Source organism: Pinus tabuliformis, chromosome X (genome assembly GCF_031772625.1).
Source record: "Pinus tabuliformis cultivar Carrire ecotype Pingquan chromosome X, CPIR1, whole genome shotgun sequence".
NCBI classification, from domain to species: domain Eukaryota; kingdom Viridiplantae; phylum Streptophyta; class Pinopsida; order Pinales; family Pinaceae; genus Pinus; species Pinus tabuliformis.
In genome coordinates this window covers 521,092,563-521,098,639 of record NC_142308.1, presented here as the reverse complement: position 1 = coordinate 521,098,639, position 6,077 = coordinate 521,092,563, and the positions used below count along the sequence as shown (strand labels likewise).

Below are 6,077 nucleotides of genomic sequence, written 5' to 3'. Positions count from 1 at the left end.
AATTCAGAAATGCAGAAACTTAGATTTGTGAGTTTTTAGGATGGAGGGTGTCTATTTCACAGGCCAAAATCAAGGTTCTAAAATTTAGAGTCTTACACTTTGTTTAGAAAAATTTTGCCTTACGGCGTTTCCTGTTCAAAATCAAAAATATTTTATAAATATTTTATTTTAAAACATTTTTTTATATTGATTTAAAATTATATATATATATTTAGATATATATATATATATGATTAAGTTGAAAAAAAATTGTAAGGTAACTTTTGAGAAATTACATTAAAAAATACAAATTGGTCAAAATAAAATAACTTTTATCAATACAAGATGCTCAAAAATTATAATTTTTTCCAAAATCAAAAATATTTTATTTTAAAACATTTTTTATATTGATTTAAAATTATATATATAATTATTGCATAGAGAATATGTTGTAAAATATAAACCCATTGTCTCTCCAAGACTAGGTTGTTTCAAAGCCATTTACAGCTTGATAGAACAAGATATAGGCATTGCAATCCTTGCTGGCATGGGATGCTGCTGTTTCAGAAGACCCAAAGAAATCCTGCAGCTCACTCTCCTCCATTATTTCCACCTTCTCATCATCAAACTTGACCCACTGGCCGCAGCTCTTAACTAGAGCAATGTAATGCCCACAATTCACCCTGCGCCCCACATGCACCACAACACCAAATAAAGAGTACAGAGGATCCTCTGCATCTTCATCTGCACGACTGTTAACAGGCAATCTCAACTCCACTGGGAAAGCCACACGATAACACAACTTCTTGAATCCCACAACTTCACCATGTTGTGTGTATTTGAAACGTTTCAGCTGACAAACCAGAATTTGAGGTGCAAAATTGATCCTCAGCCTTTTCTCGGCTTCTTGAAAATGACAGCACATGTCACACCAGTACTTGTTTTTCCCAACCAGTTTCTCCGCAGCGCTGAATGCATTCAGACAGCTTGACAGAGAAGAATTTTGTTGTATCTCCACGCTCAAATCCATGAATGGCTCTTCTCTGCATGTTACACTCTCGCAGCACAGGCAGCGAGTCTCGTTTGTGAAAGTACCACCGAATATCTCACGAATACTCTGCGTGTTATTCCATATCGTGATATCTTGGTCGACATTATTCAAAAGAAATATCAAAAACTCATGTGCATCTTTCTGGGCTTCACTGCAACTGAAAATCTCGTTTTCTTCCATCACCAACTCTACAAGCCGTCGAGGAGAAACGTGGGGCTTTTTTCTGGAGTTCATTTGATGGAATAAATCTGCCAAGCACGTCAGTAGTTTATTTTTCTCATCATAACTCCCTCCATATTCACAGTAATATTGGAGTAACTTATTTCTGAAAGGAGCACAGAAATACAGAACCTGAACAATGCTGTTACAGTAACAGGTATTCCCCAAGTTCTGGAGACCAACGTACCCATTTTCATCGTTTGTGGGTAAAAACTCTGAAATCATATAATGGGCGTACTTCAAAGCTTTCAATCCCAAATTCAATACATTCATCAAAAAATTTACCAAAAGCATCATAACTCTTTCTGGTTAATGAGCAGCAGAATATGGATGAAGCACTGCTATATATCTCTGTGATCCTTCGTGAATTTTCAAATCAGAATTTATAGGCAAAGCTAATTTGGAAAAAATACTGTCCAGCTGCCGACATTTGTAACATCAGATCGACCCTTTATGGGATTGGAAAGAGTAATTAAAAAAATGATCGTCGGACCGACATCTTCGCACTTTCTAGTGGACGGATTAATTTTATATTTTTTATTCAAAGTCAAATCACGCCACTCCATTGTTCGATATTTCATAATGATCGTCCTTCAATTCTGCGTCTTCTGCGCGTTGTATAGTTTCATAAATATATATAACAAATACATAAATCAGATCCGAAAGGTTTAGTCTTCAACGTTTTTGTCGGTAAAATAAGATTTCATATTTTTCGCCTAACGGACATCAAAGGTTGTTTAACGAATAGATGCTGCACTCCTTTTAATCAACATTTAGATTTTGAAGTTTATGTCCCTAGAAGTCTTTATAAATTCCAAAAGCCAAAAATAATTTTGAATAACATTGGTGACTTTTTAAAGATTTGAAAACTAAAATAGTAAATTAAAGTTTTTCATAATAATTTGTTATGTTTATAGCAATTAATATTTTTGGAGCCATAGTTATATTAACATAATCGGATAGATATGTCAATCATTAGATTTTTTATTTGGTTAAATCTAATGAGTGACACATATTGCTTTATTGTATTAATGGAGCCATCGCTGTACAAATATTGATAACCTACATTTATATTTCCATTCTAGGTTGATGAAGCTTGGTTGACTAAATTTTGTCTTTGAGTGATTAAAGCTTTGTTGACTTTTATTTATTTATTTTTAAATCGATTAAATGTGAAGGCTACAAAGAATAATATCTCTCTCTACAACAGAGGCAGAGTACATAGCTGCAACAGAGGATTGTAAAGACATGTTATGGATGCAACGATTCCTAGGAGAGATATGAATAAAGTAGGACAAGTATGTGCTATATTGTGATAGTCAAAGTGCCATTCACTTGGCAAAAAAATCCAACATTTCACTCACAAACCAAGTACATTGAATTAAGGTACCATTGGATCTAGCATGTGTTGGAGGAAGGACATTTATCCTTGGAAAAGATCCATACAAATAAGAACCTTGTTGATATGCTCACTAATATTCTACCAAGAAATAAGCATGAGTTATGTAGAGGCATGGTAAGACTCAGTGTGACTTCATTCAGGACTCTTATTTGGCTTAAAGTGGGAGAATGTTAAATGTGAAGCCAAATATAGAAGTCAACACATACTGATCTACCGCCGATGCTGAAACTCTGACACTTCGTCGTCCACAACCGACTACCACCAACTACCGCCCACCGTCATTTCACTTTTAACTTCACTATGTAGCCATGAATTTCACATGAGGAAAAATCTAGAACTCTTCTCCCTTGATTTATACATTTGTAATCTTGCCTTTGCTTGAGAATTCCAAGAAAGGAAAAGGCCTTCAATGTAATAGAGGTGTGATTTTTGTTCTCCATCAGTTTAATGTCTTCTTGCTTCCAAATTTTATGACCTTCTATCTCTGAAGTGTGAATTGCTTTGCTGCAATTTGTCTAAGTTTTGCTCTGATTCTCATGAATAGTCTCTGTGAAAGCACTTTTGCGAAGTAATTTGTGTGCAAAGCGGGAAATGAAGATAGTGATCAAATGTTGCAGGGATGAAAAATCGATGTCTTCGTCCTCACTAAATGAATACATTCATAACACCCACCCCTTTCCTAGCATCCCCGATCGAATGGCGTAAATTGCACGTGATTGGCCCTGTGGGGTTGGATGTTTTTGTAATGTTATGATTGATTAAAATAAAAATCCTCGTACTTGTATTTATCCCTTTTCAACCTTTTTGGCATTTTCATATACAAATTTAGAGTTTTTGGAATGAAGTACTCTGACCTTAACTTTTATGCTTGCATGACCATTCATTTACGCTATGGTGCATATTTTATTCCTTTTATACTACGATCTTGATTGACTTGATAAGATTATATCTATCTATCTATATATATATATATATATAGATATATATATATATATATATAATGGTTCATTATATATGCTTTCATTATACATATGAACCTAATTAATTATTATTATTATTGATTATAAGTAAAAATAAATATATTTTTTTGGTGAAAGTAAACTCTATTTAAATTTTATTTGTATTTATGATCTTCATATATATATAATATTATATTAATATTAATATTGATTATAACTATTATTATATAATATTGTATTATATTAATCATTATTAATTATAATTATAATAATTAAGTAATTAATTACTATAAATTAATTAATTATTAAGATGTTAATTTTTATAAATTAATATATCTAGTATATGTATATTTAGTGTTTAATATATCATTAATATTTAATTATGATATTAATATAATATCAACAATTGTAGAAAATATTATTAAAACATTTAAATAGCCTTAATGAAAGTTTAATATAATATTAATAGTACATTATTCCACACATTTATATCTTACTTATATATTAGTCTATCAATTAAAACATGTTAATTATGATTGACTATTGTTGACATGGTCAACTATGGTCAGCATGAGCATCATAGTCAATAATAGTCAACATGACTACCACGGTGAACCATGGTTACCAGGAACATTATTTCCCTATCAGTATGTGACCCAATGTCAATCATAGTGAATTATATTGAACTATGAGAATGACCATTGTTGACCATGGATGCCTATTGTGGATGGTCACGGTTAGCCATATTCAAATCATGGTTGAGCATCAACAACCACCATTTCAATGGTAACCATAATGAAATCATGGTCAACTATAGTGACACCATAGTCGAAATATGGTCAAGCACAGTGAAACCATATTCAAACCATGGTCAACTATAGTCAATCATGTTTAACTATGGTTGACAATACTCAAACCTTAGTCAAATAATGGTGAGTCATATGCAAACCATGTTCAATGATAGTCAGTCATGATCAACCATAGTCACCCATAATAAAACCATGGTCAATAATAGGCATACAATCGTTAACCATAATCATATGAAAGCCAACCATAATATGAAAATAAACCATGGTCAACCATCGTCAACCATGGTCAATCATGGTCAATCATGGTCAACCATGGTCCAATGTCACATTGTGACAAAGATTGTCTCATTATGAAAATCAACCATGGTCAAACATGGTCCAACATCGCATTGTGACAAAGATTGTGTCAATCTGAAAAATCAATCGTGCTCAACCTAGTCAACTATCGCATTGTGACAAACATTATGTCAATATGAAAATCAACCATGGTCAACCATATTTATTTTATCATTTATAATATTTATAATAAGGTTTATAACATTTGTCTTAGGGTTTATCATAATATTTTCTCAATATGAAAATCAATCATGGTCAATCATGGCCAATCATGGTCAACATTGGTCAAACATGATCAACCATGTTCAATTATGATCAATCATAGTTAACCATGGTAATCAATGGTCCAACGTCACATTGTGACAAATATTATATCAATATGAAAGCCAACCATGGTAAACCATGGTCCAACATCGAATCGTGACAAAGATTGTCTCAATATGAAAATTAACCATGGCCAACCATGGCCAATCATGTTCCAACGTCACATTTTGACAAAGATTGTGTCAATATGAAAATAAACCATAGTCAACTATGTTTTTTAGGGTTTATAATAATTATCTTTGGGTTTATATAATTTGGGTTAATAATATTAAACCCTTGGGTTAATAATATTGAACCCTTGGGTTAATAATATTAAACCATTATTCCCTTGGGTTTATAATATCAATCCCTTCGGTTTATTAATCTAAGGGTTCATATATAAATCTCTTGGGTTTATAATCATGGTCAACCATGGTCTAACATCATGTTGTGACAAAGAATGTCTCAATATGAAAATCAATCATGTTTAACTATCATCAACCATCATCAATCATGGTCAACCATGGTCCAACGTCACATTGTGAAAAATATTGTCTCACAATGAAAATCAACCATGGTCAACCATGGTCCACATTGCATTTTGACAAAGATTGTCTCAATATGAAAATCAACCATGGTCACATTGTGACAAATATTGTCTCATGGTTGAACATCACATTGTGACAACCATAGTCAACCATGGTCCAACGTCGCATTGTGACAAAGATTGTCTCAATACGAAAATCAACCATGGTCAACAATGGTTAGTCATGGTCAACCGTGGTCAACCATGGTCCAACATCACATTGTGAAAAAGTTTCTCTCAATATGAAAATCAATCATGGTAAACCATGGTCAACCATAGACCAACGTCACATTGTGACAAAGATTGTATCAATATGATAATCAACCATGGTCAACCATGTTTGTTTTAGAGTTTATAATATTTATCCTAGGGTTTATATACCTTGGTTTTACAATATTAATCCCTTAGGTTTAGTATTATTCCCTTAGGTTTT

General features: G+C 32.6%; 1 pseudogene; it reads right to left on the bottom strand.

Annotated features, from left to right (window-relative positions):
* Positions 1–460: 460 nt before the first annotated feature.
* Positions 461–1,522, bottom strand: LOC149140978 (ubiquitin carboxyl-terminal hydrolase 3 pseudogene; annotated as a pseudogene).
* Between the last annotated feature and the right edge of the window lie 4,555 nt (positions 1,523–6,077).